The sequence below is a fragment of the Myotis lucifugus genome, unplaced genomic scaffold (genome assembly GCF_000147115.1).
Source record: "Myotis lucifugus unplaced genomic scaffold, Myoluc2.0 scaffold_2, whole genome shotgun sequence".
Lineage (NCBI taxonomy): Eukaryota > Metazoa > Chordata > Mammalia > Chiroptera > Vespertilionidae > Myotis > Myotis lucifugus.
In genome coordinates, this window is record NW_005871050.1 from 24,988,481 (window position 1) to 25,012,351 (window position 23,871).

Below are 23,871 nucleotides of genomic sequence, written 5' to 3' on the forward strand. Positions count from 1 at the left end.
CTACACAAGAAGATAGATTTAGTAGAAAGAGCATTATGAGGCAGCAGATAATAGCAGGTATCAGTTTTAAGCTTTAGCTTCACTTCTGTTCTGTCATGTGGTAGCTGTGTGACCTTAGGCAATTCACTTCATTTCCTCATTTTCTTCATCCAAACAAATGATTTGCACCAGATAAACTCAAAAGACACTTTCAACTCTACTATTCTATGACTCTCCCCTACTGGACAGGAATTTCCACTAAACTTTCCAGAACAGAGAATAACTTCACTCACTTTTTAGTGTCACAATCTTAAAGTCATACAGTTTTCTCTGTGGCTAGTCTAAATCTTTTCTACTGAAAATGAAGCTTGCTGCTTTCATTCAGAGAATGGCTGTCCCATGTGCAGAGCACTGTAGAACTAATAACTAATGCCTGCACATCAGTCTCCATGCCAAACCCAGTTTGCAATGATTATTCTCAAGAACTCCATTCTTTTTTTAAGGGCACCTTATAAAGAATAGAGGTTGAGGGAATTAATGAAGAGTCAAGGGAAACAGGAAGGGTCATTAGCACATGAGTTCTTTTTCTTTTGTCTTTAAAGTTCCTTAAATATGACCACCCCTTCCTATTGGCAAAATAAACCCCAAAACTGTGCTCAAGAAACCTCTCTGCAAACCAGGCTCCAGCCCAAATAGGGCATTGGGGCCACTGGAGATGAACCCTGTAGCAGCTAGCTTCCAAGATGGCCTTTTAGAACTGCTTCTGCGGAGAAACCAAGATGGCGGCATAGGGAGTGGACCTGTGCATGCTGCTCTCTCACAGCATCATTGAAACTACCAACTATGAAGCAAACAACCACCACTCAGAACCATGGGGAAGTTGGCCCAGTGGGAGATCTACAACTGGAAGAAAAGAAAGAAGCGCAGTGAGACTGAGTGGGAGCTATGGAGGCGCCAAAAACAGAGGTACGCAGTCACACGCCAGGCGGGCTGCAACTGGATTCGTGGTTTTTTTCAATCTGAAGCGGTTACGAACCCTCGAATCCTCTGGGCTTGCTCGGGGCGGATCTCTGAGGCCCCAGATCCCACAGGGAGAGGCGGCCATGGCCTTGCAGCGGTCGGAAAGCGAGGGAAGCTCTGACATGCGGCTGCTCGCCGGCACTGAGGGACGCGAAGTCCTGGTGTCCCGGGGAGGCGAGGGGCGCAGAGACGCCGCCATTGCTATTTCCTCCACGCTGGTGACTCCCTGAGACCCCGCCCTACTCAATTTACATCCCCATCCAAGCTGTGCCAGAGGCACAAGAGGAAATGTCTGTGCTTTTACAAACTCTCAAATCCACTGAGCTGGTTCGGGCGGGTCTCAGGCCCCACGGGGAGAGGCTGCACGGCCTTGCAGCCATCAGAAAGCGAGGGAGGCTCTGTCGCACAGCTGCTCACCGGCACTGGGGGACACGAAGCCCCAGTGTCCCGGAGAGGCGAGGGGCCGCGGAGACACAGCCAGTGCTATTTGCTCTGCCATGGTGACTCCCTGAGACCCAGCCCTAATCAATTTACATCCCCATCCAAGCTGTGCCAGGTGCACAAAAAGACCCACCTGCGCTTTTGCAGCCTAACCCAACAAATTGCAGACTTCAACTGCTCGCAGCCATGGGAGACACACTCAAGAAGCAGACCCAGGAGAACCAAGATGGCGGCGTAAGGAAGAGACCTGTGCATGCTGCCTCCCACAACAACATCGAAACTACCAACTATAGGACAAACAGCTATCATATGGAACCATGGGAAAGTTTGCCCAGTGGAAGCTCTACAACTGGAAGGAAAGAAAGAACATTGAGACTGAGTAGGATGTGCAGAGACACCAAGTACAGAGCCCAACCCAACAAACTGCAGATTTCAACTCCTCGCATAGAAAGAAGAGCATTGAGACTGAGTAGGGTGTGCAGAGACACCCAAGCACAGAGCCCAACCCAACAAACTGCAGATTTCAACTCCTCACATAGAAAGAAGAGCATTGAGACTGAGCAGGATGTGCAGAGGCACCAAGTACAGAGCCCAACCCAGCAGGCTGCAGATTTCAGTTCCTCGCATCCGGGAGGGACGCAATCGGGGGGTGGAGTCGGGTTCAGGGCAGGCCGGGGCTGGGCCCGGCTGGGCCAGTATTGTGGAACCACTGTACCAGCAGGCGCACAAACATGCCCACTGGTTCCAGTCTCGCGTGGGGCGCTGGGAGATGGCAGACGGGCAGTCTGTGCACTTGGTGGAGGGCGTGGTCCGAGCAGGAGTGCTGGATGTTCAGCCACCAGGAATGCCTGGAGATTTTGTCTGGCAGGGAGCCGCCCGGCAGGGGACAGAGGGCCAAACTTCGTGTTTCCCCGGTGAGGCTGGGACGGCCCCGGTGAGGTCGGGATGGCCCTAGTGAGGTCAGGACGGCCCCAGTGAGGTCGGGATGGCCCCGGTGAGGTCAGGACGGCCCCGGTGAGATTGAAACAGCCCCGGTGATGTCAGGATGGCCCCGGTGAGGTTGAAACGGCCCTGGTGAGGCTGAGACAGCCCCGGTGAGGTTGGGACTGCTCCAGTGAGGTTGGGACAGATAATGGGGACCAGTATAGACTGATGAACAGGGGTAGATGCAGAGGCAGAGCAACATTGAACAGACTGTCAAACTACAGTGGGAAGCCTGGGGAGGGTTTGGGTGGGGGGGATTAAGAGATCAACTGAAGGACTTATATGCATGCATATAAGATTAACCAATGGACACAAGACACCGGGGGGGGGGGGTAGGGGCCAGGGGAATGTCAAGGGGGGGGGAAAGGAGACATATGTAATATTCTTTGTAATACTTTAAGAAATAAAAATTATATATAAAAAAAGAACTGCTTCTGCAAGAAAATGAGCCTGAAAGATAAAAGCAACTTCCCAACTAATTTAATTCCCACCTTCGGGGTTCTCTGGTCAGTAGGGGTGTTCTGATTGATGGGATTTTTCTTGAGGCTGTACTGATGATACCTCTGGACCAGGAAATTAAAGGCCACACTGAAATTATCAGGGTATGTAAGGAAATAAGCCCAGAGAACTGAGTCACCCAAGGTTGAATGAAGATAGGTCTTTCCAATCAGAGAACTGAGGCAGTCTGTCCAAGAACCCAGCAAAAAACAGGATTTGAGCCTGAATTATTAGGATAATTGCCTTAATTCTTCACTTTCCTTTCATAATAACTTTGAGTTTATATAGAGCCTTTCTTCTAAAGAGCTCAAAATACTTGCAGAGATAGTATCTTAGTTGTCATCACACCATCACAGTTGGTGAGAGCAATGATTATTATCAGCCTGTTTAACACATGGAGGAAGGAAAGCCTAGAGGGGTGAAGCAGAGTCATCAAGTTTACCCAGCAAGATACTGCCAGCCTCTGAACTCAGCAGGAATTTCTCTTGCCAATCATTGCCCAAAGAATGTTATTCTCAACACCAGTCCAACCAAATGCTTGTAGGAACACCAAGTTCTGTGGGCCAATACATCTGGGAAATATTTCGTATTCTATTCTCCTGGAGAGTCACAATTTACATTAGCTAGTAACGACTTTTAGAAACCCTGCATAAAATAAACACGTTTCTGTTTAAGTAAGAATCTCTAAATTAAACTTGACCACAAAACTATGTGTGTGTGCGTGTGTGTGCGTGTGCGTGTGTGTGTGTGTGTGTATGTGTGTGTGTGTGTGAGTCTGTGTGTGTGTGTAACACCTACTAACATCCTGTAGAACTAGTCTTCTTTGGAGCCCACGTTGAGAAGCACTGGTCTGTCCACTAGACTGATCTAAGTATCAGTATAGCAAACAGATCAATTCTATTCCAGTCCAACCTGTGAGAATGTTTCTTAGAAATATTGCCTGATACCCTGTGGTTTTGACAGCCAGTAAACAAAGGACCTTGGTGCACCCTAGGACCCCAGGCCATCGTTTCCCCTGCAGTAGGGCATTGGCCAGAGTAGGGAGGAAATTAATTCAAGCTCACCTAATTCTGCTGAAATTTCTTTCAAATAGGACCCAGGGCTATTTTTGGTATTCATTTAAGGGAGGGGGTTCTTAGGATGCTGGTCTAAGCCCTAAGAGCTTATGGTCTTAAATCCATCTCCTAGGTTCATTTCCAGTGCCACTCATCAGCTCATGCAATCAGCAACAAAACAACAAATGAGGAGACTCAGAATGTGTCCCTGTTCTGGCTTAATCATATGAGTATTAGAGTACTCATCATATATCTATTTCAAAGCTAAAATACAGCACACAATCTTGTGCTATCATAAATTACCAGTGACACTACTAAAAGTACCTAAAATGTAAAAATCCCTGAAGACCCTGTACTGGTTCATTTGTATTTCATATACAATTCAAATGATAAAGCAACACACATGGATTTAATATTCATTACTACTATTTTCATGTTTCATTACAGTATTTATTATTAAACATTCACACCATGAGGGAAAATGCCTCTATTAAAATTGGTAACTTTTGTGCAAACTGTAATACAGGTATACCTTTCTTTGGTATACAACCCATTGGCTATATGAAAAATCCTGTGTAAATGTATTCTGGGAGTAAATATTTCACTGTCAAGGTCAGATGGGCACTGTTATTTAAGATGATTTGATTATAAATCTTTTGTAAAGCAACAAACTCTGCAATGTGAATACTGTCCATTTAGTTCATTTCCTTGTAAATCCATACTTACACATTCCATATTTGCTTAAAGCAAAACACACTAATATTAATAAATGAGCTAGACATTTCTTAAGATGGGGATGTGTTCTGATCCTTATCAATCTGCAGTACTGGCTCTTTTTGTTTTTTAAGTTAATTTCTAAAATTGAATTTATTGGGGTGACATCCTATATAATAAAGAGCTAATATGCAAATGGTCATCACACCCTCAGGCCATCATGCAGTAATGGCTCAGACACTCAACACTGGGGAGAGAGGAATAGGGGCCAGCCAGGCACAAATGAGCTCACGAGAGAGGAATGGGGATCAGCCAGGCTGCAGCCCAGGAGAGGGACAAGCCACCCGCCTCATGGTCCCGGGCACCAGCGGCTGTGCCTGTGCCTGTGGCCTGGGAGAGGGACAAGCTGCCTGCCCCGTGGTCCTGGGTGCCAGTGGCTCCGCCTGCGCCTGCAGCCCTAGAGAGGGACAAGCCACACGCCCCATGGTCCCGGGCACCAGTAGCTGTGCCTGCACCTGCGGCCCAGCCTGGAGGAGGGTCAAGCGGCCCACCCCTCGGTCCCAGGTGCCTGCAGCCAGCCCGGGCAAAGCCAGTCCAGGTCCTGGGTGTCTGCGGCTGGCCAGAGGGAGGGAAGCCCAGGTCCTGGGTGCCTACAACTGGCTGGAGGAGGGAATCCTGGGTCTTGGGTGCGGGGCAAGGCAGAGGCAGTTAGGGGCAATCAGGGCAGCAGGGGAGCAGTTAGGGGTGATCAGACTGGTAGGGGAGCAGTTATGGGTGATCAGGCAGGCAGGCAGAGGTGGGTAGGGGTGATCAGGCAGGCAGAGGTGGTTAGAGGCAATCAGGCAGGCAGGCAGGCAGGTGAGCAGTTAGGAGCCAGGAGTCCCAGATTGCAAGAGGCAGTTGGATATCCCCCGAGGGGTCCTGGATGCAGGCCGGGCTGAGGGACCCCTCCCCCCCGCATGAATTTTGTGCACTGGGCCTCTAGTTGGTTAATAAAATTATAAAGTTATATAGGTTTCAGGTGTACAGTTCTATAACACATCATCTGTATACTGTACTATGTGTTCACCACTTCAAGTGTCCTTCCATCACTATTTATCCCCCCTATACCCTCCTCTACTTTCCCCCACCCCATAGTGGCTCCTTTTGTATTCACCATTAATCACCATCCCAGTCCAGAGAGATTCATTCTGAGTTGGTTGAGAATGTGACAGTAACACTTCTGAGGACACCCTGCAGTCTTATTTAACGATGACTCCTCTGCCTTTAGACATGCTGTTCCTTCAACTTAGCCACCTGGTGAATTAATTCCTCAAAACTCACTCAAATGCCTCTTCCCCAGTGAAGCCTTTCTTGATCATACCCCTGACCCCCAGCCAGGCATCCCTCCTCTGTGCTCTCTTACAGTATCCTGCCTGTCCCTTGTCATACTCTCCTATAATTATCTGTTTACACAATCTATCTTGCCTACCAGACTGCGCACTCCCTAAGAACTGAGATGTTTTATTCATTTCCATACTTCCAATACTTAACATTATTATGGGCACATAGCAGGTATTTAATAAATGTAGGTTGTTTGAATGATCACTATCTTTAACTGTGTTTTTTATGACCTTGAAAAAGCAATGCTTTATTAAAACCACAAAAAAAGTCAGAGAAGGTTCAGCGGTTTCATCCAGTTTTTATTGATCTTTCTTTAATTTAAGAAATAATGGCCATACCAATTTACACCTTATGGTTCAAGAAGGAAAAAACACAACCTCTAATCCAAATGCACAACTAACGCAAAGCTGCATTTAGTATGTTCCTTTTTCTCCAAACATACATCTTTACATCCTAGCCCACCACTAGCATCACTGCATTAAAGAAGAAATGAAGGCCCTGGCCTGTGTGGCTCGGTTGGTTGAGCATCTTTCCATATACTGAGAGGTTTCCAGTTTGATTCCTGGTCAGGGAACATGCCAGGTTGTGGGCTCTATCCTCAGTGTGTGTGTGATGGGGGGAGAAGGGGGGCGGTGTGAGGCAGCTGATAGATGATAGTTGTTTCTCATCGATGTTTCTCTCTCTCTCTCAAATAAATAAAAACATATTTTTTTTAAAAAGGAATGAGGATCCACTGATTAAAGGAGGGTGGTGGTTACTGCAGGGATCACTGTAAGAGCTTTGGATGCTCACTGGCTGAGGGAAACCTGCTAAGAAAGTTGGGCATCATTGGGGGAACAATAATGATGTCAATTAAGACTTGTTCAACCTGGGTAGGAATTTCCACATCCATAATATTCTAAATAAGAGCCCCAGCTGGGGGTATTTCCATCACATTGGGAGGGCAGAACAGGTTGGAATTGATCCACCTGCATATTACTGCAATCTGACTTGGCATGGGATGATACCCAAGGACATGTAATGCCAAGAGTAGCCCAGCCCCATGAAGCGCATACATACACCCCCCCCCCCGACACACACACATACACTCACTGAATCCCACACAAAACGCTCATGATATCCGCGGCACACACCACTGCATTCTTGTGTGCCCTGTCACAAAGAGGGAGTGCCCCCTCACATCCTCTCACTTCCCTAGTCTGCCTAGCCCACACCCCACACCACCATCAGACCGCAGCCTAGCATGGAACTGTAAGCTGGTGAGGACTGGTTTTTGTTGTATGTAACAAAGCCCCATGCACCCAGGTACCCCGCTGGATGACTCCAGCTATTGCTCCCCGCCCCCATCATAAGCTCCAAGAACAAGAGAAAGCTCAGCTCTGAGAAGTGGATGCGAGGGGGGCGGGGGCGCAAAGAAAGAGAGCTTTAGGGGTGGGCGGGGAGCAGAAGTCTGGGCAGCTTTGGTGTTCTCTCGCCTTGAAGCAAGAGGAACAGTGAACTGGCAAAGGGATCCAGCGCCTTTTCACCCCATCGAACCCCATCTATTCATTGGAAAAGACCAAAACCTCATAAAATAATTTTCCCTCCCGTCTGCTCCGTGCCCTCTTGGAGCCACAGGCGCTCCAACAGCTCCCAACAAAGCGTCCCCCATACAGACCTGTTCCAGCCTCTTCGTGGCAAGAGCGAGAGGGAGCAACTGCTGAGGGTTCTGCCCTATGTCGCCAAGCAGGAGGCGCTGGCTGGGAGGAGGAGCAGGAACTGGGGGAAGAAGGAGGATGAGAAGGGATAGGAGACACAGCAGCAGAGGTGGCGGCGGCGGCGTCGCGGCGGTAGGAGGAGGAGGAAGAGGAGAGGGAGGAGGAGGCTGCTTCTGTGGCAGCTGCTGAGGATGCTCTGGCGTGAGGCAGGGCTGGGTGCGCGGGGCGTGGGCTCACGTGCGCCCCATGGCCAGGGGATGCGCGCGCGTCTGGGTGTGAGAGAGCATCTGGGTATATTTTAACTATGATTTTTCCAATTCCGACCTAGACTGGAACTTGTGGTTCCTGCAGCCAGGCGGAAGTGAAACCCTTTCAGTCTCTCAAGCTAGACTGTGACTGCATGGGGATGGGGGTTGTAGGTGAGGGAGCGAGCGCGGGGAGAAGGGGATCTGTACCAGAGCTCCAGGCCTGCCATTAATGTCCACACTCCTTCCTTCAATCTTCTTTCTGGGCACTGGTAGCTTGCATCTGCACATATCTCTGGAAAGGCTATAACCAAGGAGAATAGAAGGAGACTGAGGACAGTCACTATCACCATCACATTGTATTGCGTGAGTGAGCGCTGCCTGGACTACCCAAAAGGCAATTTCTGTTCTAAGTTGGGTTTGACTTTCACTAATTGAGGTGCCTATAACTTCATGCACGATTACATCCCGCCTTTTTTCCTGTCTCTCATCCCATTGAAAAATCTCCGTGCTTGTAAGCAAGGTGGCATACAGTCAATTATCTACTTTTTAGTCTGCTTATCCAGCCAGCATTATCCACACCCCCACCCCAGCTTCACTGGTGTCAAGGAGTCATTTAATCAACATGCTACTCCCCCTCTAAGAATGGGGTACTCAGTGTAGATAAGAATAACACTGGTTTCTAGATGTCAAAGAATTGAAGATCATCATGGATCCAGCTGAAAACCCAATTTGGATCCGCACTCCTTAAGCTAAGATATGGGAAAGCAACTTTGACAGGCACAGCTTTTCCCTGTGAGTGGATCCTTGGTGAAACCCTTCCTTAGAGCCCTGCTGAAAGTCTTCTTTTCCCTGGTAAACTTTTGAGCATTTCACTTCATCCTGCCTGATGGTTTATACTTATAGAGCACTTGGGGATTTACAAGCACTTCCTAATAATGCGATCCTTACCATACCATCTCTGTGAATTGGGCTAGGAAAATATCATTATTTGTATTCCATAGGTAAAGAAACAGATTTCATGGATTTTCCTAACATTACAGGCTAGTGACTGGCAGATCCAGGATTGGGACACAGGTCTTCAGATTTCCAAGCCAAAGTTTCTTTTTTAAATTACATCTTGGAAAGAAATTACCAATTTATCTATTAATCTCCATGCTGGCATTAAATGGTTTAGTGTCTTTACTAAGTTGAAATTTTTAACTATAAACGAGATTTTGAAAAATAATTTGTTAGGTTGATACATTCAGGTGCAACTCACAAATTAGTGGGCAAAAAGAGTTAAAGACTTTTAGACCTCAGTCCCCAATTTAGAAACATGATTATTTCTTTGATTCGGCTGGCAGCTACTATAAGAATAATTTGAAATGAAGGTACAGAAAGGCTGATAATCTTGTGAATGTTTCCCCCTCAAGCTAGATCTTTGTCCTCGAAGTCATGAGAACGAATCATTGTTTGCCACCAAGGGAGTAAACCTGTCTCTCACACAACAGCTTGAGTAATCCCAGGAGTGTGCAGATGGATATCAAGCAAAAGAGGCAGGCTGGTGCAGGGGGCTAAAGCGCCACTCTGGAACCAGACAGCCCTACCTGGAAAATCTTAGAGAATGATTCATTATCAATGATCCACCTATGAAATAGGTATGGAAGTATGAGAATGAAATGGAGTGATACAGGTGCCTGAGATATAGCAAGTCTAAATAAATGATAGCTATTATTATTAGAGAAAAGAAACAACTTCATTTATAGTTTTTTCTCCATTAAAGTCAGAAATTGTTCATTACTAATAATATCTCAACATTGAGGGAATGCAGAGGAAGATATTGGTCCTTTCCCCAGGATAGAACAGATCAAGGGTTGACAATAGGAGATTGAAAGATCAGACAGAGGCCGAAAACCAGGACTACAGGCTTTATTAGAGGAGAAGGACCTGCCGGGCTGTCTCGAAAGGGGAGGACAGCAGAACGTGCAGGGGTGAGCATGACTTTTGAGAGGCGGAATGGGAAGGGGTAGGGGCTTAGTGTACTCGGCGAACACTGATTGGTGGCCTACTGTATTGTCCATATAGGACAATGGCTTAGGGTATTTGGCAGGTGTGGATTGGTGGTCCAATGTATAGTCCATATAAGGTACATGGTTAATCACTCAGGTATTTCCGGGCTGCAGGTTACATCATACTCCGCCCACCAGTTGGGAGAAGGGAGGATCTATCAGAGATAGGCATGATAAACAAAGAGAGATGAGGGATTCTCTGCAACAACTGAGAATCAACATAAAACTGAGAAGAGAACAGGATCAGAAGAGGATGATGAAAAGAGGGCATTTAGGTTTGGGAAGGAAATTTTGACCCAAATTCTTGATACTCATGGTTATTGTGATAGATGTATATGCCTGTTAACGGTTTTGTAACAATGTGCAGTGGAACCTGAGTTCTTGAACTTAATTAATTCTGGACGGCTGTTCAAGAAGTGCTTTGTTCTAAAACCAAATTTTTTTTTTCATTAGAAAGAATGTAAATTGAATTCATTAGTTCCAGACCCCTAAATGATTCTCTGTTTTAACCTTCCTTATATACATGTCTAATGTACTGTTTAATCTATAAACAAACACTTCTTTTCTTAAATTTATCAAACCACCCCCTACTATCCTTAAACGAATCACTTTCAGCACTTGTTCTAAGGGTGTCTTTCTCCATGTGACATCTTTGATTTTTTCACATGTTATTGCCTCCAACATGCTGTCACCTCCAATATGCTGTCACCGGACTAACTGCTTTTTGTTTGTCCAAATCAACAACAGTTTTTCTACCTCTTCAATTGTTTGTGATCAATGCTCCTTTCACACCACTAGCAGCATTAGTACTCTAGATGGCCTCTTTCTATTTTAAAATTGTGCTTGCTGAAACCGGTTTGGCTCAGTGGATAGAGCGTCGGCTTGCGGACTGAAAGGTCCCAGGTTCGATTCCGGTCAAGGGCATGTACCTGGGTTGCGGGCACATCTCCAGGAGGAGATGTGCAGGAGGCAGCTGATCGATGTTTCTAACTATCTCTCTTCCTTCCTCTCTGTAAAAAATCAATAAAATATATTTTAAAAAAATAAAATAAAATAAAATTGTGCTAATCGCCCATTTCCCCAGCAACAAAAGCAAAAAAAAAAATAAAATAAAATTCACAGCACAATTTCCTGAGATGTTAAGGACTGGAGGTTTTGTGGTGAACTGACTCATACTGGTGAATTATCCCCTTTGTGGCCTGAAAGACTTTTTTTTTTGTCATGTTGATGTATCAGCATGAAAAGGTTGTCAGATCAAGATCTGAAGTTTGTTCAACAACAGAGACATTTTTTCCGCGACCAACTTGGTCGAGAAATAGAATTGTTCAAGATGAAAGATGTTCAAGAATCAAAGTTTGACTGTACATGGTTTACTCAAAGGCATGTTTTGGCTCTTCTAATAAAGCTCTTGTTTATCAAAATGCCTAATAAATAACTCCATTCAAAATCTGTCAGAAATACCTGAATCTGACATTCAGCCAGGAACTCCTTGTTCTGATTTGGTACCAAATAGAGACTATTCTTGTTTCAGCCTTGCCAAGCACAGAGAGGTTGAGTCATAACAATGCTCCGAGCCAAGCTGCAAAAAACAAATTGTGAAGGAGGTGAAATCTGTTTCTGACACCCTTCCACTCTCTGTGCTGCACCCTTCCCTTCCCACTTCCAATCTCTGAATATCAAAATCACTGTCTTTGCCATCCAGAAAAAAAGTGACCAGATGTATTTATTTACAAGGAAGTACCATTACGGGTTTCTTTTCTCAAAAGGGCGACTAGCAGGAGGAGACAGTGCTAAACCCAATAAAATGGAGGTTTAGGCATTCTGGGTGGTTAAAATACCATGGGTGCCCTCAAATCATTTAGGTATGAGACTCCCCATGGATAGGACTGGAACTTGGAAATTTTAATTCACATCATAACAGAAACCCAGAACAAGAGGCATTGGTTATTATCTTCAGTCCAAGCCTTTTGTTTCACAGGTAATTAAACGGAGCCTCAGAAAGTTTAAATGACTCTCCCAAAACCACATAGCTCCCAAGAAGGAGCATAAAGCTCTTTCTACTACACTGTGCTACGCCATCAGCCAAGAAAACCAAGAGCAACTGTTTATTTGCTGGCTCAGGGCAGGCTGCCCCCAAATATGCGAACGTGGCATATTGATTATTTTGAATTAAAGTTACTTGAGAAACAGCCAGTAAAAAAAAAAAAAAAATACACTGACGCTGGCCTCCTTCCCCCAAGAAAGCAGGAAATAAAAATTCCATGTGAAAGTATACTCCTTCCCTGTATCAGGACAATAGCAGACATCCATATCACCAAAGTTATGGAATTCAAGGCTGAAATAACTGTATAAACAAACTTTGCTATTTCTTCATTAGGTTGCTACCCCAAACACAAGCTCTTTTTTTTGTCCAATTTTCGCCAATAATTTTTTGTCCAAAAATGGTATGTAAACAGCCTCCTTTGGCCATTTTGGAGGCCCAATATCTATGAGACCTCTGTGCATATGTAACTAAATTTGATTTTCTGCTATTAATCTCTCTCATACCAATTTAATTCTTAGACTAGTCATAAGAAGAACAGAGCAGGCTATACTTAGAACTGATATTTGGGACTTTATTCTAGGTATGTAGAAATGACATGAAAACAAGAATAGAGACAAGAAATGAAGGTTCCATTATTTTTCTTGCTTCCATTAGCTTTCTCTTCAGAAGCCATCTTTTTTCCTAGTAGCCATTTCAAATAAGACTCATGTAGAATGATCTACGTGATTCCAGACACCTAAAACTAGAAATAATATTAGAGGTATGAAGATTGCCGAGAATGGACAGAGTCCAAGTCACTCACTGAATTTTTTTATTATTGTTGTTGTAAGAACATCTAACATTGACACCTAACCTCTTAACAAAATTTTAAGTGTACAAGATAGTATTATAGGCACAATGGTGTACAGCAGATCTCTGGAATTGAATCATCTTGTGTAGCTAAATTGAATAGCACCTCCCACTCTACCACAGTCCCTGGCAATACCATTCCACTCTCTGCTTCTATGAATTTGACTGTTTTAGATACCTTATGTAAGTAAGTGGGATCATGCAGTATTTGTCCTTATATGACTGGCTTATTTTACTTAACATAATGCCATCAAGGTTAATCCATGTTGCATATAGCAGGATTTCCTTCTTTTTTAAAGGCTCAATAATATTTCATTGTATGTGTATTCCATTTATCCATCAATGGACATCTAGATTTTCCCCACATTTTGCTAATTTGAATAATGTTGCAATGAACACAGGAGTGCAAATATCTATTTAAGACACTGATTTCAATCTTTTGGATAAATGCCCACAAGTGAAATTGCTATAATTTTTTGAGGAAACTTCATACTGTTTATCATAGAAGCTGCACAATTTACATTCCTATCAACAGCAAGTGAGGACTTCAATTTCTCCACATTGTCACCAAAATTTGTTACCTTTTCTTGTTTGATTTTCTCTCTTTCTTTTTTTTTTAAATAATAGCCATCCTAACAGGTGTCATGTGATATCTCATTGGGGTTTTGATTTGCATTTATCTTATGATTAGCGATGTTGAACATCTTTTCATTTACTCCTTGGCCATGTCTTCTTTTGGAAAATGTCTATTCAGGCCTTTGCCCATTTTAAAATCAGATTATTTGGTTATGCTTGTTTTGTGTTTTTGTTTTGTTTGGTTTGTCATTGAGTTGTATGAGTTCCTTCTATAGTTTGACTATTAACACTTATCAGATATATGGTTTGTAAATGTTTTCTTCCATTCCATAGGTTGTCTCTTTATTGTTTCCTTTGCTGTGCAAAAGCTTTTTAGTTTGATGCAATATCACTTGTCTATTTTTGCTTTTGTTGCCTCTGCTTTCAGTGTCATATAAAAAAAAGAAATTAGCCCTGGCTGGTTTGGCTCACTGGATAGAGCGTCGGCCTGGGGACTGGAGGGTCCCGGGTTCGATTCCGGCCAAGGGCATGTACCTTGGTTGCGGGCACATCCCCAGTGGGGGGTGTGCAGGAGGCAGCTGATCGATGCTTCTCTCTCATCTTTTTAGTTTGATGCAATATCACTTGTCTATTTTTGCTTTTGTTGCCTCTGCTTTCAGTGTCATATCAAAAAAGAAATTATTTCCAAGACCAATGTCAAGGAGCTTTTTCTTATGCTTTCTTCTAGAAGTTTTATGGTTTTAGGTCTTACATTTAAGTCCTTAATTGATTTGGAGTTAATTTTTGTGAGTTATGTAAGGTAGGGGTCCCATTTTATTCTTATGTATGTGGATATCCAATTTACCCAATATAATTTATTGAAGATACTATTGTTTTCCCATTATGTGATATTGGTGTTTTTGCCAATGATTAGTTTACTGTATATGCATGGATTTAATATTCTGTTCTATTAGTCTATTCTGTTTCATTAGTCTATGTGTCTGTTTTTATGCCAGTGTCATACTGTTTTGATTATTATAACTTTGTAATATAGTTTGAAATCAGGACATGTGATGCCTCCAACTCTATCTTCTTTCTCAAGTGAGGTCTCTTGTGGTTTCATACAAATTTTAGGATTCTTGTTGAACCTTGCAACCTCACCGGTACCCCATAGTATGTGTGAGTGTGATGCTGTGTGAATTTTGAAGATGTATCAGAAAAGGTGATTTCCATTTCCATTTTGCTTGCTGAAACACTTACTCTTCGGGCCTCAAGCCACCATGTAAAGTACTTTGACCACCCGGAAGACACTGGACAGTGAGGAAGCCATTCGCGTGGACAGGCCACATGTAGGCAATTTGGTTGGCACTTTTAGTGTTTGAGTTTTCCCATCCCAGGTACCAGACATGCCATTCATATGGACAGGCCACATGAAGGCACTTGAGTTTTCCCATCCCAGGCACCAGGCATGTGAGTGATCAAGACTTAGATGATTACAACTCCTGGCCATCAAGCCACCCTCGCCTTCAAGTTTTCCCAGAAGAGGTGCCAGACATTATGGAGCAGAGAAAGCTCTCCCTATGTGCCCTTTAAAAATTCCTGACCAACTGATTTCATGAGCATAAAATCATGGTATTTTAAGCTACTGAACTGGGCAGTCATTTGAAACAGTATATTTGAAATACTTAAATTTGCTTCCATTTTTTTCACGAACTTAGTCCGTTTCATGATCATAATACTATCGTGGTTGTGGTGGGTAATCTTATCAGAAGGCCATCACAATTGTCACATAGTTATTAGGGAATTAGCTTTGAAACCAGACAGTTGTTACTTGAATCTCTGCACTCTCCTTTATTAGCTGTGATCTTGGATGAGCCACTTCACCTTCCTAAGCCTAGCTTACTCATCTGCAAAGTGCAGATAATAATAGTCCCTATTCATAGAATTGCATACAATATGTATAAAGCATTATTTATTATATGTTCAATTTATACACAAAGAATATATAAATATATTCTTGTAAAAAATTGGAAAAATTTTAAAGTACATGGTATGTACACAAAAATTTATATGTGAATATTTATAGAAGCACTAGAGGTCCGATGCATGAAATTTGTGCACAGGGGTGGGGGTCCCTCAGCCTGGCCTGCACTCTCTCCAATTCGGGAAACCTCGGGGGATGTCCAACTGCCAGTTTAGGCCCCATCCCAGTCAGACATGCCTCTCGCAATCTGAGACCGCTGGTTCCTAATCACTCGCCTGCCTGCCTGATTGCCCCTAACCACCTCTGCCTGCCTGATCACCCCTAACCACCTCTGTCTGCCTGGCTCATCACCTCTAATGCTCCCCTGCCAGACTGATTGCCCCTAACTGCTCCCCTGCTGGCCTGATTGGCGCTAAATGCCTCTGCCTCATCCCCGCACATGGGAACCAGGATTCCCTCCTCTGGCCAGTCGCAGGCACCTGGGACCAAGGTTTTCCTCTCTCTGGCGGGCCACAGGCACTCGGGAACCAGGCTGGCTTTGCCTGGGCCGCAGCCACAGGTGCCTGGGACCATGGGTGGGTGGCTTGTCTCTCTCCTGGGCCACAGCCAGGGCCGCTGGTGCCTAGGACCACAGGGCGGGCAGCTTCTCCCAGGCTCGGCTTTGTCAGGAAGCACATCTGGAAGACATCTGATCTAATTAGCATATTACACTTTTATTAGTATAGATTATTTAATGATAACTAAAAAGTGAAAACAATCCAAATGCCTATCAACTGATGAATAGATAAACAAAAAATGGTGTATCCATACAATGGAATATTATTCAGCAATAAAATGAAATAACATAGTTATACATGAATGAACCTTGAAAACATGCTAAGTGAAAAGCTGGTAATGAAGAGCCACATATTATATGATTCCATTTATATGAAATGTCCTGAATAACAAAACCCACTAAGACAGAAAGTTGTTGTCTAGGGCTCAATGTAGCAATGTGATTTAGGGGAACTGGGGGTTGACTGCTAATGAAAAAAGAGGTGTGTTTTTTATATGATGATAATGTTTTAAAATTGTGGTGAACACACTAAAAATATTGAATTGTACATTTAACTTGTGTGAATTGTATTTTATGTGAACTATATCTCAATAAAGCTATTATCCTATATAATAAAAGGCTAATATGCAAATTTTCCCCTCAGGAGTTCAACCGACTGGGAGTTTGACCACTCGCTATGACGTGCGCTGACCACCAGGTGGTGGCACGGAATGAAGGAAAGCCCTGGCCAGCAGCCGGCAACTGGGGGAAGGAATGCCCTGGCCAGGAGCTGGCAGCCAGGGGAAGGAAGGCCCAGGCCAGTAGCCGGCAGCCAGGGTAAGGATGGCCCTGATTGGCCTTGCTTGCTGGCCAGGCCTAGGGACCCTACCCATGCACGAATTTAGTGCACCAGGTCTCTAGTTAAAATATATAACACTAGAGGCTCAGTGCATGAATTCGTGCATGGGTGAGGTCCGGCCAGCCTGCCTTGATCGGGGCTGATTGGGGCCGATTGGGGCCGATTGGGCTGACCAGCAGCAGGGAGAGGATGCAGGAGGTTGGTCAGGCAGCCCCGCCCCTGATAAGGGTGGTGGGGGCCGATCAGGAATGGGGTTGGCCGGGGGAAGGAGCCAGGGGTAGTTGCTGGGCTGGCCCTGCCCCCAATCGGGGGTGGGGTGGTTGGGGGTGGGGCTGGCTGGGGGGAGGGACCGCAGGTGGTTGGCCGGCCAGCCCCACCCCCGTTCAGGATAGGGGGGGCTGATCAGGAGCAGGGTCAGCTGGGGAGAGGGGCCGTGGACCGTTGGCCGGCTTGCCTTGTCCCCTGGTTGAACTTCCAGTCAAACTCCCAGTCAAAGGGACAATTTGCATATTAGCCCTTTTTTCGGTAGCATAACATAAACATCCCCTTCACAATCATCTGTGCCCATCTTCCCCTGCTTTTTGTAGGAAGTCTGGTATGTGTCACACCAGATTATTTAAATAAGTGTTCATACATATGTACATACATACATGGTTTTACTTTGCTTTAGTATAACACTGCATATTTGATCTGCAACTTGCTTTCTTCATCTACTGCTGGAGCTCAGAATTCTTTTCATGGAAGGACATATAGCTGTACCTCATTCATTTTAACTGCTGTGTTATAGCTCAGTGTAATGTGGATGATGGATGAATCATAGTTTATTCACCATTGTTCAATTGTTGTATACTTGGAACAGGGGGTCCCTCGGGGGTGAGGATGATGGAGCCCAACGCGATAGGGTGCTTGCATGCACGACTCCGGAGACCAGGTTCAGAGACACAGACCCAAGTTTATTGAGGAAGTACAGCCATATATAAAGGGGTAAGCAGCCAATACAATAGGGACACTCTTGCTATGTTATCCAATGGGCGTGAGGGTTGGGGCTATGAGTAGGTGGCTCTTGGAGATTTGTCAGGCAGGCGTTGCCACTTCCTGGTGTGCCAAGGAAGCCTGTTCCCTGGAGTGTGCTCACAGTGTTGCTTCGGCCGCAGCACTGAGATAAATCTCAGTGCCCACATATACTTAGTGTCCAGTATTTTGCTATTATAAACAATGTTTTAGTAACATCTGTACATGCCTATTTGTACACATGGAAAGCTATTTTTTTATAATCAATAGAGTACTTATAAAGGGTTTGCTGTATTGATGAGTAAAGTGCATTTAAAAATTTTTTATTCTACCAAATTGGCCTCCGTATGGGCTATATAAGATTACATACCAATGAACAGCTTACACATGTATACATTTCTCTTCAACAATGGTCCACTTTTTAATTAAGCTTTTTGTTTTCTTATTATTGAGATTTAAGAGCTCTTTGTATATTTTGGACACAAGTAATTTCTCATATATGTGATTTGAAAATAGTTTCCCCCATTATTCTCTTAAGAATGTTTTTTTGAAAATCAGAAGGTTTAAATACTGATGAAATTTAATATATCACCTTATTCTATTATGGATCATGTCTTTTTTTTTAATCTTCCGAAGCTCTTTATCATTGTCAGTTATTAGGTTTATATATTTCAGATCTCTGTATTCTTTGTTTTTATTTTTTTCAATTCCAGTTTACATTAAAACTTATTTTTTTAAAATATATTTTTATTGATTTCAGTGAGGAAGGGAGAGGGAGCAAGAGATAGAAACATCAAAGATGAGAATCATTGGTCATCTGCCTCCTGCATGCCCCCTACTAGGGATCGAGCCCACAACCCAGGCATGTGACCTGACTGAGAATCAAACTGGTGACCTCTTGGTTCCTGGATCAATGCTCAACTACTCACTGAACAACACCAGCCAGGCTTCTTCACCTCTTTTATTTCTGATTTTATTTATTTGGGACCCTTCCTTTTTTTATGAGTCTGGTTTAAGGTTTATCAATCTTGTTTTTCTTTTCAAAAAACCACCTTTTGGTTTCATTGATCTTTTTTTACTCTGTTTTATTTCTTCTCTGATCTTTATTATTTCTATTCTTCTACTCACTTTGGTTTTTTTTGTTGTTCTTTTTCTACTTTTTTTAGGTGTAAAGTTAGATTGTTTATTTGAGATTTTTCTTGCTGCTTGTATTAGGCCTGTAATGCTATTAATTTCCCTCTTAGACTGCTTTGCTGTGTCCTAAACAGTTTGGCTTATGTTCTCATTTTCATTTGTTTCAAGGTGCCTTTTGATTTTTGCCTTGATCTTCTTGTTAACCTATTCAACATTTAGTAACATGTTATTGAGCCTCCATGTGTTGGGGAATTTTTCAGTTTTTTTCTTGTAACTACTTTCTGTTTCATAACATTGTGGTCAGAAAAGATGCTTGCATGATTCAATCTTAAATTTATTGAGACTTTTCCTAACATGATCTATCCTGGAAAATGTCCCATGTGCACTTTGCCTACTGGCTGCCTGTTAGGCTCAGTCATGGAAAGAGCCTCTAGTGGTAGGTAAGACATGTGAGTTAGGTTCTCAGTGAATCACCAGATTGATACAGATTCAAACTTGGTGCCAGTGCTGGATTTGAGGCCACTCATCAAAAGTCCCAGAGCACACCAGGAATAGCTTCCACCTGCTGGGTGTCTATAGACCCTTGTGGTGGGGAAGAGTCTCAGGGAGTCATCAGGGGGAGGTAAGCTGAGTTTATCAAGCCTAAGCAGTACAAGATTTGGCTGCTTGAAGGGTGGGCTCTGCACCATTTAGGCTTGAAAGGGCAAAGTGGTTATGTCCTAGAGCCACATAACTCAGTCTGTTTCAGATTCCTCCTTGGACTTCCTTGAGAGCCCGAGCAGGGCCAAGTGCTGGGAGTTGGGAGGGTGGAGCTAGTAAATTTCTTGTGATTGAGTGGTGCTGGTCAGACTTTCAGGAAGGTGGGAGATATGGCCCTCACCTCAGAGCCACACCACTCAGTTTCTGACACCCCCTGCATCTACCAGACCTCTACACTTTGGGCCCAGGCAGCTGACATCTCCACAGGGTATAAGCTCAGCAGGACAGGGCAACAGAGAGTTGGGATTGTGGGGCTTTTGCATTCCCACAGGCTGATGTTGTATGGAGGGTAATGCTTGACCCTAGAATGATGGCATTTGTGGTGTGGGAGAAGGACTCAGCATAGGGGCCCTAGCAGCTGTCCCTTTGGTTGTTTTCCTGGAGCCACACAATCCAGTCTTTGCTCAATAGTCTACTTTAATTCCCCCCATCCCTCTGCAAGAGCCCAGGGTAAGTGGCTGTGGATGAGATTTTGTATGCTGACCCTTTGAGAAGGCTCTTGGTTTTCTTTCAGACTCCCATCTCTCCCTGGTAGATAGAATGCCCACTGTTTTCAAAGCCAGATTTATGTGGGCTGCTCTTATTGGATCCTCATGTTGGCTCTGGTTCTCTGGGCAGGGGCACCTAAAATGGGATTGAGAAACCCCCCATGCTCCTTAAGGCGAATCTTTGCAGTTGTGATATCCCTCCAGAATCTCAACAGCTACATGAGGGGGTAGGGCCACCCTTTTTTATGTCTCTGCCCTTCCTACCAGTCTCGATGTAGTTTCTTCTGTAAATCCTTGGTTATTAGACCTGTTCAGCTAGTCTTCAGCTAATTACTAAGGTTGATTGTTCTATATTTTAGTTGTAATTCCAATTTTGTTGTGGGAGTAGGTGAGTGTGATTTTCACCTAATCTATCACCATCTAGGATCTCTATGGATCATGTCTTTGGTGCTGTATCCAAAAACTCTTCGAGTAACGCAAGATCACAAAGATTTTCTCTTATGTTCTCTTTTACAAATCGTACAGATTTAGATTTTACATTTAGATTTGTGATCCACTTTTAAGATTTCCATATGGTTTGAAGCTCATGTTTTGCATATGAATATCCAATGAATTCAGCGCCATTTGTTGAAAAGACTATCCTTTCCCCACTGCATTGCTTTTGTCATTTTGTAAAGAAAATCAGCCACCCATATAAGTGTGAGTCTCTTTCTGGATTTTCTATTCTGTTCCATTGATTTATTTTTCTTTATACCAGTACCACACTGTTTTGATTATTATAGCTTAAAAATAAGTCTTGAGCCCAGCCGGTATGGCTCAGTGGTTGAGCATAAAGCCATGAACCAAGAGGTCGCCAGTTCGATTCCCGGTCAGGACCCATGCCCATGTTGTGGGCTTGTTTCCCAGTGGGATGTGTGCAGGAGGCAGCTGATCAATGTTCCTCTCTCATCGATATTTCTATTTTTCTATCCCTCTCTCTTCCTCTCTCTAAAATCAATAAAAGTTATATTAAAAAATAAGTCTTGAAATCATTTAGGATTAGCTCTGTAGCATTTTACTTTTTCAAAGTTATTTTGTATATACTAGGCCACTTAGATTTCTATATAAATTCTATAATCAGCTCATAAATTTCAACAAAGAAACCTACTGGGATTTCTATTGGAATTGCATTTAATCTATAAATCAATTTGGGAAGACTTGACATCTTAATAATATTGCATCTTCAGACCAAAGAAGAAAGTATATTACTCCATTTATTTAACTCATCTTTAATTACTTTCCACAATGATTTGTAGTTTTCAGTGTATAGGTATTTTATATCTTTTATCAGACTTACCTCTAAGCATTTTATACATTTTGTGTAACTATAAATTTATCTTTTGAGTTTTCAGTTACTGATTGATTTACTTGATTTCTGTATATTGATTTTCTAACTGGCAACAGTGCTATACTCACATATGTCTAGTAGTTTTTCTGAAGATGTCATCAAAATTTCTAAATAGATATCATCTGTGATTAAAGATACTTTTATTTCTCTTCATTTCCAATATAAATGACTTTTATATATTTTTCTTGCCTAATTGCACCATCCAGAAGTACCAGTACAATAGAAGTGGCAAAAACAGACATTCTTGCTTTGTTCTTGATCTAATGGCAAAAATATTCAGCTTTTCATGATTGTATATCATGTCTTAAATAGGTTTTCTTAGATGCGTTTTACCAGATTGAGGGAGTTCACTTCTATTCCTAGTGTTACTGAGTTGTTCTTTTAAACCAGGAATGCATGTTGGATTTAGTCAAGTGCTTTTTCTTCATCTATTAAGATAATCATATGGTTTGCCTCTTTTAGTTTGTTATTATGGTGAATTACATTAATTTTAAATGTTAAACCAACCCTGTATTCCTGGAATAAGTCCCACTTGGCAATGATATTTATGCTTCTAATATATTGTTGGATTTGATTTGAAAACTTTTAAAGGCATTTATCTATTTATATTCATGAGGAATAGTGGTTAATAGTTTTCTTTTTTTTTGCGCCATCTTTTTTCTGGTTTTGGTATTGGGTACTGTTGGCCCACAGAATGAGTTGGGAAATATCCCTTCTTCAATTTTCTGGAAAAAAAAATTGTAGTGGATTTGCTATTATTTTTCCTTAAATATTTGGCATCTGGGACTGGAGCTATATTAATAGGAATGCTTTTAAATACAAATTCAATTTATTTAATACATATATTTGGGTTATTTCTTCTTAGGGAGTTTTGATAGTTTGCATCTTTCAAGAAGTTTGTCCATTTTATTTATGTTTTCAAACTTATTCACACCAAAGTTATTTTTAATATTTCCATATTACCCTTATAATGTTAGTCTAATCTGTAGTGCTGTGCCCTTTCTTATTTTTAATATTGGAAATTTATGTCCTTTTCTTTCTTATAAGTCTAACTAGAGTTTTATCAATTTTTTTTATCTCATATAACCAGCCTTTCGTTTCATTGTTTTTCACTATTGCTTTTCTGGTTCTTATATTACTGGTTTATACTGTTGGAGGCTAAAACCAACAGTAGGTAGCATTAATGCAAAAGACCCATTGGAAGGCCAATGGACTTTGATATTCGGCAGGGCTGAAAATCAGCATAATATTGCCCTGATGTGGGCTCAATGGCTCAACGCAATTCCCTAACCTGATAATCCTTTTACTGTTTACCAAACTTTACCTTTGATATGCCTGTATGCATTCCTAAAGGGCAAATGGGTATTCAAGTGAATAAAAGCTGACAAGGACAGGGTTTCAGAGAGCTTCTCCAATAGAGAGAGGTTTCCACCTGGCCCCTCATGCCTTCTAAATCCATATTTATTGTCTAGTGTTTTCATTTGTGTGCAGCACCTTCTTCAGATCCTGAACCCTAGCTGTAAAAGGTTGCAGCATTATACTTCAATCATTTCTTCTAATTAATTTTATTTTCCTTTAATACTTTTTAAGTGGAAACTTTGATCATTGATTTGAGATCTTTCTAACCTACTTCTAGCTACATACCACAAATTCTGATATATTGTATTTTTATTTTTACCCTGTTCAAAATATTTTCTAATTTTCCTTTTGATCTCTTCTTTGACTCATGAGATATTTAGAAGTATGTGTTACAGTTTGTAAACATATGAGAAATTTTCTTAAGAAGCTTTTGTTAATTTTTAATTTAATTCCACTGTGGTCAAAGAATATACATTATGTCACTTGAATCTTATAGAATTTATTGAAACTTGTGTTATGTTCAAGAATATGATCTATCTTGATAAATGTTCCATCTACACTTGAGAAGAATGTGCCATCTGCTTTTGTTGGGTAAACTATTCTATATATATCAATCAAGTCAAGCTCATTAATAGCTTAGTTCAAGTCTACTGTATCCTTGCTGATTTTTTTGTCTACTTGCTTTATCAATTATTGAGAGGTTATTGAAATATCCAACTAGTTATAGATTTGTCTGTTTCTCCTTGTAATTCTATCATTTTTGCTTCATATGTTTTTTAGGGGCATAAACATTTAAGGTTGCCACGTCCTATAGAAGAATAGACTCCTTTATCATTATAA

At 42.6% G+C, this 23,871-nt stretch overlaps 1 protein-coding gene across 2 annotated transcripts in view; it reads right to left on the reverse strand.

Annotated features, from left to right (window-relative positions):
• PAK3 (p21 (RAC1) activated kinase 3) overlaps positions 1-8,125 on the reverse strand; it is a 361,927-nt gene extending 353,802 nt beyond the window's left edge. The window contains exon 1 of one of the 2 annotated variants that reach the window (XM_006082231.3): positions 7,732-8,125. The gene's annotated coding sequence lies outside the window, so the exon portion shown is untranslated. The remainder of the gene's footprint in view (positions 1-7,731) is intronic. The other variant, XM_023756800.1, reaches the window with a different exon arrangement.
• Positions 8,126-23,871: the final 15,746 nt, after the last annotated feature.